General features: G+C 45.9%; 1 long non-coding RNA gene across 3 annotated transcripts in view; it reads right to left on the bottom strand.

The window, feature by feature from the left end:
• The window catches only part of LOC116828913 (uncharacterized), a 72,134-nt gene that overhangs the window by 24,834 nt on the left and 34,903 nt on the right, over positions 1-12,397 (bottom strand). For 2 of the 3 annotated variants that reach the window (XR_012655413.1, XR_004374632.2), the window contains 2 exons: positions 8,412-10,399; positions 2,114-2,330 (listed from right to left, as the gene is read on the bottom strand). This is a non-coding gene — a long non-coding RNA (uncharacterized LOC116828913). The remainder of the gene's footprint in view (positions 1-2,113; positions 2,331-8,411; positions 10,400-12,397) is intronic. The other variant, XR_012655414.1, reaches the window with a different exon arrangement.

Genomic DNA, 12,397 nt, shown 5'->3' with positions numbered 1-12,397 from the left:
AGAGAGGGAAAGTCTGGGAGAGGCAACAGTAAGGAAGGGTTTACTTCCTTGGTCAAGATCCAGTGGATCTGGGTCTTGGGTCCCCAGGGAAGGTTTGGGGAGACCAGAGTTTATCAGGCACTCCAAATCCTGACTGGTGGCAGCTATCAGATCTAAGCTGGTATTAAGCTTAGGCGGATTCATGCTGGTACCCCATCTTTTGGATGCTAAGGTTCAGAGAGGGAATTATACCATGACAGGCTGGAACATTAGATTGGAAGAGTTTGCAACAAAAACAGTGTGCAGCATTCTGGGGTTTGGAGTACATAAGCCATGGCCTCTCCACTTTGTCACCATTGAAGATTTCACACCAAGTAATGTGTTGGATGAAACTTCTATCTAAGGCGTGACCAGCCAGCCATGGTGAGCGCACTTTATGGCTACTGACTGGGCTAGGGGTGCTCCCTCACGTATTGGGCCTGGCCATTGGCCTAGTTTGTTAATCTGGCCCTAGCAGGATCCCTAGGCTGGGATTGGTTCCATTATCCCATCCTGTGAGAGGCATCCTGAGGCTAGCAGAGCTGTACAAAGGCAGCCCCTGTTTCATGAAAGTGATTTCTTGATTCCAAAGCTTCAACTACCTGAAGGGGGCTCCAAAGAGGATGGAGCTTGGCTGTTCTCTGTGTTAGCAGATGAAGAACAAGGAGCAATGGTCTCAAGTTGCAGTGGGAGAGGTTAGGTTGGATATTAGGGAACACTATTTCTCTAGGAGGATGGTGAAGCACTGGAATGGGTTACTAGGGAGTGGTGGAATCTCCTTCCTTAGAGGTTTTTAAGGTCAGGCATAGACAAAGCCCTGGCTGGGATATTTAATTGGGGATTGGTCCTGCTCTGAGCAGGGGTTGGACTAGATGACCTCCTGAGGTCTCTTCCAACCCTGATATTCTATGATTCTATGATTTTCATTGTCTTTGGGGAACAAGAATTTTTCACTTGCTGTGGCCCATGCAGTACAAGGAAGTCCCCCTCAGGCTACTGCTCAAGTGTGTCCACAGTCCTGGATCATCTAGACTTAAGGAACTAAACTCAGCAGAGTATGTCCCTAACCTAGAATATAATTTCAACTGAGGCGGGTAGCTGAAGCCAAGCACTATTTTCACTTGTGTCCACCTCTTTCCACACTGCTGGCTGTTGGACATAGGGTGACAAGACCAGACAGCAGGTGAAAAAAATCGGGATGGGGGTGGGGGGAAATAGGAGCCTATATAAGAAAAAGACCCCAAAATTGGGACTGTCCCTATAAAATCAGGACATCTGGTCACCCTAGCTGGACAGTCCCATCACACATGCATCAGGCTGGCTTTTTCTTTATTCCAGCACTGGAACAGGCCTGCCTCTGCCCCTGTCCTCTTCCCTGCAGAAACTGCATGGAGTCCACCAGGTGTGCTCTCAGTGAAGCTTTATTACAAGTCCCCTTCACCAATATCACCACAGTCCCCTGTGCTCCCACCTATTTACAGAGTTTGCTGAAGTTTATGCCCTCTCAGCAGGACCTATGGGGAACAGAGGTCTCCCTACCCTGAGCCCCATGCGTGCATGCTTCCCCAACCCTTTTGTGCTGCCTTCCTCTGTCTCTTTTATCAGCCTTGGGCTGATGGGGCCAAGTGAATGTTTACTCCACCCAACCCATTAGCCTGATTAGATCATTACCCCAATCAGCCTCTCCTGGGACACTAATTAGCCTCAAAGTCATCACAGTGCAGGCTCGCCTCCAGCACTCTCTCACAAGCACCAACAAACTTCAGAGGACAAGGCCCCATTTTGCACCACTACTCTGCCATCCAGTACATTTTGAGCATCATTTTTTTGCTGCATCAGGCATAGCCTGAGAGCCACAGAAGCATTTCAACATCCCATAATATGATCTGCCACTGGGGTTATTTTAAGGGCTGTGATAGTTCCCCTTCCTGTGCTTTCACAATGAACTCCAGACCAATGGATTTCTTCTTCATGAGCAAAGTATATATAGTGGACATGGGCCTGGGGAGTTTATGAAGCATTTGATTCCCTATATTTTAATTCCATGCTTCTTGCTAGTAATTAACTGGCCTTTGGAAATGAAGTACTGACCTACCTGGTGTTATTTTTTCATCTTCCTCCTCCTCTTCCCATCTTTATTATCAGAGAAGTCCCTTTGGAGAATCAGTGTTTGCTTGCGGCATGTCATAAAAAGACATGTTTTCCCAGAAGCTACTGTAGCATGCATGGTCCTGAAACTGTAGCTTCAGGATGCCATATGGTCTGTTTGATAGATCTGACTGAGCACTATCCTACATTGTAGCTCTGCTCTGCTGAGGAAGAAGACGAAGGAATTAATCAGAATCATTGGGGTGTCTGCAGTCTCTGGAGTGACACAGTGGAAGCATGGCTGCAGCAATACTATGCTTACAACATGCCATGGCAAAATGTACAGAAAGTGAGAATTAGCTGCTGCTATCCTTTGGGAGAGCAGTAAAAACATCTGTGTTATTTGGGACTGTTCCAGGGTGAGGGAATCACAGATGAATCCTGGAAATCTGCCTATTATCCTAATGAGGATGTTTACATATCATGGCATACAGTTCACATATGGGCTGACCTATAGATGAGGAGACTGGGGGAGGAAGGATGGTGTATGCAGGGCCGGCACTAGGATTTCTGACGCCCTAGGCGCCGGGACATTTCGCCGCCCCCCGCGCGGGTCTCAGGCTCTAGGCGGAGCTGCCGCAGGCATGCCTGCGGCAAGTCCACCGGAGCTGCGTCTCCCTGACCCCGGGAGCGCCGGCACCCCGGGCTGCTGGACCGCCGCGGCGGCTCCCTGACCCGGGGGACGCCCTGGGTTGCCAGGGGGGGGGGGGGGGGGAGGGGGGGGCCGCTGCGGCGGCTTCCTGACCCGGGGTGCCCTGGGCTGCCGCGGCTGCGCGCTGACCCCGGGGGCACCCTAAGCTGCCGGGCTGCAGGCAGCTGCTGCTGCCGCCGGCAGCTCAGACTACGCAGCGGCCGCTGCAACCATTTAAAAAATTTTGGGAGGGCACCGCTTTTTGGCGCCCCCAAATCTTGGCGCCCTAGGCAACCGCCTAGTTTGCCTAAATGGTTGCACCGGCCCTGGGTGTATGTGACCTTCCATGATCCCCAATGGTGGCTGCTGACATTAAGCATGTACTGGGCAGCCTTTCCTTTGAGGAACCAGTGTCTGACGCAGGCTGTGTTATTGTCTGTGTTACTTCAGTCCTCAGGAGGACTTGCCCATAATAAGAAAAAAAGGAGGGCAGGCAGGCTTTGCATGGGCTTTTAAGCAAACAAAATACAGAACATGCGTGCACAAGAAATTTCACACACATGCACAATTTCCCCTCTTAAATCTCAGATGGCTCATGTGCTAGGATCTGGCATAGTGCGAAGATACAACCTCTGTGGACGTTCAAGTGGGATACATGCAACTAGGAATAATAGAGTGAAATAAAACAAAGAAAAAGGTAGACCAAATTTTAGTTAAAATTTCCTAATGGAGAAGTCTTAGGTTGTGGACCAGCAATAAAAAGCCCCATTACATGATCAGTATGGACAACTTAGAATCATAGACTATCCTGGTTGGAAGGGACCTCAGGAGGTCATCTAGTCCAACCCCCTGCTCAAACCATGACCAGTCCCCAGACAGATTTTTACTCCAGTTCCCTAAATGGCCCCCTCAAGGATTGAATTCACAACCCTGGATTTAGCAGGCCAATGCTCAAACCACTGAGCTTAAAACTCAGCAGGTAAGCTCTTCAGGAAAGAGACTGTCTCGAACTATACATTTTTTATGGTACCTAGTACAATGGGCCCTTGATCTCATATTGCTACAGTGATGCAAATAATAACTAAAAATAACAGCAGACACCATGCAAGAGAGAACTCCCATCACCGCTAATAAACTATTTTTGTCCAAACCATTTAAAAATCATTGTTTTGTGTTTGTTAGCTTCTGCTTAACTCAGAAATGTGGGGTGAGCTCTCTGTTAAAGATTTGGCACACCAACTCCTCAATGAAGGACTGAGAGAGCTGCCAGTCCATATTTCTGAATTTCCAAGACATTCCCCCTCCTCCCCTGCCCATGAAACAGGGAAGATAAGCCTTGACATTCCAAATATTTCGAAGGTTAAAAAGAAAAAACAGAAAAAAGTCAGGCTGATTAGGCCTTAACTGGAGTATTGTGTCCAGTTCTGGGGGTCACATTTCCTGAAAGATGAGGACAAATTGGAGAAAGGCCAGAGAAGATCAACAAAAATGATTAAAGGTCTGGAAAACATGACCTATGAAGGAAGACTGAAAAAAATTGAGTTTGTTTAGTGGGGAGAAGAGACGACTGAGAGGGGACAGGATAACAGTTTTCGAGTATATAAAAAGGTTGTTACATGGAGGAGGGAGAAAAATTGTTCTCCTTAACCTCTGAGGATAGGACAAGAAGCAATAGGCTTAAATTGCAGCAAGGGAGGTTGAGGTTGGACATTAGGAAAAACTTCCTAACTGTCAGGGTGATTAAGCGCAGGAATAAATTGTCTAGGGAGATTGTGGAATCTCCATCATTGGAAATTTTTAAGAATAGTTAGACGAACACCTGTCAGGGATGAATAATATTTAGTCTGACCTTGAGTGCAGGGGACTACACTAGATCACCTCTCAAGGTCCCTTCCTGTCCTATGATTCTATGATCATAAAGAAAAAAGGCACAACACCAATTTTTTTCCTCTCCCGGCCACCTCTAATTACAGAACAGCCGGTCAACCTGTAATGATAAGTCTGATGAAAGTTTGTGAAGGGTCTGGATTGACACACAAAAAATGTATCACTGAACTCACTAATGGAAAGAAACAAAATTCATTAATATGTTATAATTCACATATATAGAAATTTCTAAAATAAAAACCATGCCCAGATTGTGATGCAAAGCAACAAGATCAAGAAGGTGCAAATTAATACCAATACTCAGGGCCAGCACTTCCATTTAGGTGGCCTAGACAATCGCCTAGGGCACCAGAATTATTGGGGGGCTGCATTTTGCTGGGGGGGGGCGTCAGGCAGCTCCGGCGGACCTGCCGCAGTCGTGCCTGCGGAGGGTCCGCTGCTCCCACAGCTCTGGTGGACCTCCCGCAGGCATGGCTGTGGCAGCTCCACTGGAGCCGCGGACCAGTGGACCCTCTCCGCAGGCCAGGACGCTGGGCGATGAAATGGCCATGCGCCTAGGGTGCTAAAAACACTAGCGCCAGTCCTGCCAATACTCCCATCTCTAACTTGTCATATGTCTGATCGTTACAAGGGTGTTGGATCAGTACATGCTGTCACTTACTTTGTGCACTACAATACCCATAGAGCCATGGCAGAGTGTCTGTCTTCCTTAATGTTGAATTTTCCTGCATTTGCTTGAGCCGTTGTCACAACAACCTTGACTTTGCTTCAACACACAGCGCTTCTTGTGTGCTAAATTATACCACGCACATGAAGTCACTTTAGCTTTTTTTATTTTTATTTTTAAGAGCACAGCATCAGAATCACAAATACACTGACACATGCTCTGCAGCCATTAAAACAGATGCTAATATAAGATTTGATTTAAATTGCAAATAGGGCTGACTGTTACTAGTAAGACACAAGAAACCAACCACAAAGATCTGCATTCCTAAAGATCATCTTTCACTCCTAAGGGGGAAGCAAGGTGTATTGAGGGGGGAAATAATCTTCCACTCAAAATGCTGCTGTTACTAGAAGGTGCTCCAGTGCTGTCAGGTGTAATGCATTAATCCACAACGGCTACACCTTTGCTTCTGGAATGGGTGGCTTCTGTGGTTCAGGAAAAGGGCCCCATGCCGGTACTAGCAAGGATGGTGTTGATTCACCACCCCAAATAGCTCACCATCCTCTGCACTCTGCTAATTAGCGTGAGTGGATTAGCAGCTGCTCTTTGCAAGGAATGTTGATAAGCCTCATTAGCAGCATGCAGAAGATATAAAAAGCCACAGGGAAGGAATTGGCTGGAAGTAGAAGAAGGCAGGAGATTTTGTCTCCTGCTCCTTCTTGGGGACTTAGTTGAAACAAGCTAGACTTTTTGAATTGAGCTGTTGCAAACTGATGAGCTGAAGGGAAACGCTGCTGTGTCTGATTTGAGTTTTAAATAGGCAGGGTAATATTGACACTTTGTTTTGTTTTAATATTAAACCCTATCATCCAGGTGCTTAAACCCCACCAAGCCAGGCGTACAGAGTCTTTTGCTTGGGCCGGAGTTTGCTAAAACTGGAAACTGACCCCTGGGAGCAGCAGTGAAAACCATCATCATAGAGCAGTACCTCTGGATTGTGCCAGTGGGAGCTAGCTGAGCAGCTGCTAGGGGCAGTCTCTAGGTAATGGCAGCCATCTGGTGGAGTGCTGCCAGAGGGCAAAGACTTCCATTAAGTAGGGGCAGGTGACAAGACTGGCATTTTGATATTAGTCCAAGCAGACAGTGCCCAACCAGGAGCACCAAGAAACTAAGGGAAAGGCAAGATCTGTCTGCAAAAGGCAGGCACAGAAGGGGGGCTTGCCTAGAATGGTGAGGCACATCTCGCTGCTGGAATAGGGTGGCGGCTGGGACTCAGCCACTGGAAGGAAGACGTTGCCAGCTTACCTTCAAGAGTGACCTAGAGCATGAGAATTGCCATAGCGAGGGTGTCACGGTTACAGGGCTAGCTGTGCTCTAGATCCCTTTCAGCTCCTCTTGAGCATCCTCCGCAGGCAGCAGGCCTAGCTCCCTGCAACCCCCTCAACCGGTGGAGCCCTGTGCTCCAGCTACCCTTCAACTAGGGTGACCAGATGTCCTGATTTTATAGGGACAGTCCCGATTTCTGGGTCTTTTTCTTATCTAGGCTCCTATTACCTCCCACCCCCATCCCGATTTTTCACATTTGTTGTCTGGTCACCCTACCTTCGACTGCTTCTCTGGGCTGCAGCCCTCTCCCCCACCCCCAGCTGTGTGAATACCACAAGCAGGCTGAAGTGGGTTTGTCATTTGTAAGCTCTTACTTCAAGGACCTGTGACCAACAAGCTGCCTGGAGTTTCTCAGGAACAGCTTCTTCAGCACAAAGCGTTCTTTACTCACCTGGAGGGACATAGCAGGCAGAGCGAAGACAAAGAGTAAAATCGAGCAAAGTCCCTATGCATGGGTCTAACCTACACCTTAATTTTTCCTTGGAAACTTTTGAAAGTTCCCAGGAGCCTGGATCCTTCCATCTCTGGACTGGGGGAAGCAGACTGCTCTATTGCAGCTTCTGTATCTCTTTCTCTCGGCCAGAGACGCCCCTCCAGCCACTGCTTCTGAGACCCCACTCAACCCCCTTTCTTCCCCCGGGGATAAGATCTTACGGTTTAAATATTCCCTTCTGAGCTGCTTTTCAGCTGGAGCAGCCTGGATGGAGCCCAGCAGGGGCACTCCTCAGCTAAGAGCTTTCCCCACCCCTCCACCATTGTTCCATAAGGAGCCTTTGTATTCTCTGTGATAGTACCTGCTCTTTGCCATTGATTTGCCTTTTCTGCTTGGTTCCTTTAACAGACCCTTTTGATCTCACTCCATAGCAAGTGACCCATCATAATAAAACACACGGAGGCACGATATTTATTTAAAAAAATACAGATATTTCCCAGTCTGTCAGAGGGACAATATGGGATCCAACAGAGGCAGAGATCTTGTGCTTTACCTGTGGTAGGCCTAGGCAGATCAGCTGGGTGATGATTTGGGGACTCTGTATAATTTAGGAATTCCAGTTTGACTTTATGACCTGTCTACATGTATCCTCATGAATATCTTTGGCTGTGTACTGCCTCATGCTCCTTGTGCGAAGGATGGAGGGGAATGACGCCTGCACATCTGTTCATGAATAGGTCAATCATTAAAGACTATCAGGATCTGAATAGATCTCTCCCGTGAAAAATCCACACCCCTGAGCAACCGAGTTATGAGGGCTTTACACACCACCACCACCACCCCAGGTGTAGACAGCGCTATGTCAGCGGGTGAGCTCCCCATCTTAATTAATTAAATTAAAGCTCTCCAGCAGCACAGATGCATTGGTGCAGCTGTGCCAATGCAGCATTTTAAGTGTAGACACTTGCCCCTAGATAAAGCCAGTTTTCTCCCAATTTCTCTACCACGGAGAGTAGGATTTGAAGGAATGGAAAATCTCCAAACAGGAAAATCAACCAGATAGAAATACTTGCCTTTAAAAACAGATGGGGATTTACAGAGACAAAGGGAGCTTGGATAGGATAGGGTGATGCTTTCATAGCAGAGGGTCCTTTATGACTCCTGGATCAGCTGAGGTCAAGGGAAGTGGGTCCTACAGAGCTAACCCATGAGCTACAAAAGTTTGAGCTAACTAACCACACCTCCTCTAGCTTGTGGCTGCAAAAACTCTTGTCTTCTGCAGATCACACAGACGGGAACCTAGAGCACCCATTCACCAGTGGGTTAGACAAGGAAAGAGCAAAAAGCCAAGTATCACTGAATTTAGACAACCTGCTTCCTGAAGAGACATAAGCATTAACATTAAGGCTAATAAGGATAGCGTACTGGAGAAAATGTACTGGGGCTCATCTTATTATGGTAGGTGGCTCTGAGAAACTCCTTGATGTATACTGAGAGCTTTTACTATATGTGATTTTATACATTAATACTGAAGTGGATAATACGCTATGCACTTCAATAAACAGGTGAAAGTACTTGCTACGCTTTAAGGGACGTTAGTGACAAATGTATTTATGCATAAGAAGAGGCTGTTCACAGAGATATCATAGCATGTGTTTCTCGTGAGAGGTTTTGAATGAATAGTATGACCAGCTTAGAGATTTAAGTTAGCAGTAACATGAAGATGAGAACGCATTGTTCAACAACCTTCAAAAGGTGAATAGGATCCTAGGTTGCAGTAAAATGGAAAGCAAACAAAGAAAATTTTTCTGTGAGTTGAGGACACTCAGCACATTACAGGATCAGGTCTTAAAGGGACACTGATACCTCAAATTTTACTCAAATGTTAGGCTTTATAAACACAAATGTACATATCATTGACGCTCAATCAGAATGTTTCCACATTTAAAAAAAAATCTAACTGCAATAGGTTTTTAAAGAAATAGTTAAACCAAACATATTGTCAGGTGTGTATCTTGTCAGTTCCTGTTTTATTTTACTTTATTGATATATTAAAATTTGAGGACATGTCTGGTGTGAAGCCTTTGGTAAGGGGGCCAGCAATGGGAAGATAACAGGGGGTGGGGAAGTGAGTTTGGAGGATGGATATGAAGGAGGCACCAGATGTGGCTCAGCACAGAACATCAAGGAGGATGAGAACACACTCACTGCCCAAGGGACAGCACGAGAACTAACCTACCTGTATGAAGGAGGAGACTGAGGTTGAGTGGCACAGAGGGACAGGGACACAGTTCCAGATATAGACCGGTGTGGAAATACGGAAACAGTGAGGTATGTTGCCAAAGGCAGAATATAAGTGGGGAGTCATAGTGAACTAGGATTGAGAGGCCAGTGGTCTAGGAGACAGGGCAGAGATGTGGGAGTTAGGAGTTCTGTTTTCACATCCGCTGGGTGCCCTTGTACAACCACTTCACCTTCTTTCCCCTCCCCTCTTATGTATCTTTAGATTGTAAAGTCAGGTAGTGTCTCATACTCTGGGTGTGGACAGCCCCTAGTGCAAAGGGTCCTGATCTCAGTTGGGGCTCTAGTTGTATCTACTGTCAGGCAAATTATTTTGTAATCATGGTTGAGATAATAAAGTGATGGGGGTCATATAGGTACACAGATAAATGGAGGCAGCTGTAGAGATGCTTGAAAGTGAGAATGAAAAGTTTGAATATGATACGGAACAAGATCCGAAGCCAAGGGGAGGTTCCAAGGAGGTGGGGTGGAAACAGGTGGAGGTGCCAACACAACAGATCATTGTAATGGTAGTGTGTTGTATAGGCTTTCTGGGTGCAATATGAGATTTGGGAAGGGCAGAGAGGAGGAGATGGAAGTTGTAAATAAGACAAGAGAACGCTACACTTTTCTGTGGTTTTATCTGTTAAAACTACCCAGCGCCATTTGTACACAGCAAACTCGCCACAGATATTAATCCTGGACTGGCAAATTGTATGTCATTCAGTGCCCCTCACCCACTGTTGTAGAAAGATGACACTTCGGCCAACATTAATATGACAGATAAATTGTCTCAGAGTCCTTATGCAATCAGTCTGTGCTCTTCTGAGTGTGAGCATGTAAACAGGATGTGCAGATCCCCCATACAAAGATTTGACAGAGTAGTCATCATCATTAGCAACCTTTCAGATGTTCTGGGGCTCATTTACCTTCCGCCTGACATCGAGACCTATGCAGAGACAAAAGTCTCCACTTATTGGAGTTCTTATTTAATATGTGTATACCACACTGTAATGTTTTCCTTAGATGTAGCGATCAAATCAGCACTGACAAAAAGTATATGCCTGTCAGCTTCCATTAAGTTCTTATTAAATGTTGCAGTGTTCTAGCTAATAGTTGTGAGGACAATTCAGCCATGGAGCAATAGACACTTGGTACAAACACCCTCTGTAGTTTAGAGCAGCCTTGGGGTGGCTGTAAAGCTGCAGCGGCTGCCAACAGCGCCCACAGTACATTCTGTTCATCTATGGGGGCAGAACAGGCTTTCCTCTCATTCCCATGAGACCTTTTATTTACCTCACCAGCAATGTGCTCTATTGGTATTTTGCTAGGAGTTAGAAGATGGGCGTTCTAGTCCTGAGTCTGCTAATGGCATGCGTAAGGCTAAGCAGATGAGGGAACGGAGAAGAAGAGCTCAGTCCTTGAGGGGGCCATTTAGGGACCTGGGGCAAAAATCAGTACTTGGTCCTGCTAGTGAAGGCAAGAGGCTGGACTCGATGACCTTTCGAGGTCCCTTCCTGTTCTAGGAGATTGGTATATCTCCACTTATTACTTACTTACTAAGAAAGGAATGAATATAGACAGGGGATGTGATGCTGCAGTCTGAGGAGGTGCTTGGAGGAAGCTGGGCAGATCAAGTGAGGGAATTATCCAGGGATGAGAAAAGTATGTTGGGAACAACATGAGGTATACTAAAAAAGGCTGCTCTCAGACGATGGGTGTTGTTTTTGGCATGTGGTAGCCAGCTTTTTTTCAGCACCAGAATGATGCTTGAATCCTACACTGATGGGGATGGTATAAGAACCTAAACAGAAATTATTAGAATAGAACAAACCAGAATGAACATGATTCCTAGAAAAAATGTACAACTTGGGTCTGGAGAGAGAAATCCCCTTCTGTCATCAGTCACTGGAAGTGACTGAGGTTCGCTCTCTTTGTTGAGTCTCTGTTTTCTGAGCTTGTCAAAAAATGCTTTATATTTTCATGACTTCATTTCAATCAACTTTTTTTTCATCAATTTTTTGGGCGTTTTTGTCAAAATGAAAACCGGAAAGTTTTCAAACTGATATATACCTGTTTTTCATTCCCTTCCCTTTTTTACTTTTTCGAACAGGAAATTTTTTTGGTTTTCCGTTTTTCATTTAAAAAAAAACAACAAAATTTTCAACAAATATTGTTTAGGTCAAAAAGGTTTTTTTGTCAAAACTATGTTTTGGTGAGAAAACTTTGACCAGCACTATCTATTTTATAGTTTATATGACAGGCTACAAGTTGAAGCTAGAAATAAGGTGCAAATTTTAAGTTAAGGTAATTAACCATTGAAACAACTTTCCAAGGAATATGGGGAATTCTCCATCACTTGGAGTCTTTCAGTCAAGCCTTTTAAAGATATTGCTACGTGACCTCAGTCATCTTCTTGGTGGGTTAACACAAGCAGGGAAAGTTTTTGGAATGATGACGCAGGCCCGAGCTTAATAAGCAACAGACCAATATGTGTTTATTATTGGAGGAGGATACAGAGGCTGCTCCCTCGTGCTGCTGACCGAAATGCAGTTTGGCTTTCTCCCCCAGGCAGGAAACACACTTGTTCTGTGTGTGAGCCTAGAAAGAGATACCCAAGACAGTGTAACATTCAGGCTTCATTGGCCTGGTCTACACTACGCGTTTAAATCGATTTAAAGAGCGTTAAATTGATTTAATGCTGTACCCATCCACACTACAACGCTCTTTATATCGATGTAAAGGGCTCTTTAAATCGATCTCTGTACTCCACCCCGACGAGAGGAGTAGCGCTAAATTTGATATTAACATATCAGATTACGGTTAGTGTGGACGGAAATCGATGTTATTGGCCTCCGGGCGGTATCCCACAGTGCACCACTGACCGCTCTGGACAGCAATCTGAACTCGGATGCAGCGGGCAGGTAAACAGGAAAAGCCCCGCGAA

Source organism: Chelonoidis abingdonii, chromosome 3 (genome assembly GCF_003597395.2).
Source record: "Chelonoidis abingdonii isolate Lonesome George chromosome 3, CheloAbing_2.0, whole genome shotgun sequence".
Taxonomy (NCBI): Eukaryota; Metazoa; Chordata; order Testudines; family Testudinidae; genus Chelonoidis; species Chelonoidis abingdonii.
The sequence above is the reverse complement of the archived record's forward strand: the minus strand, read 5'-3'. Positions and strand labels throughout refer to the sequence as shown.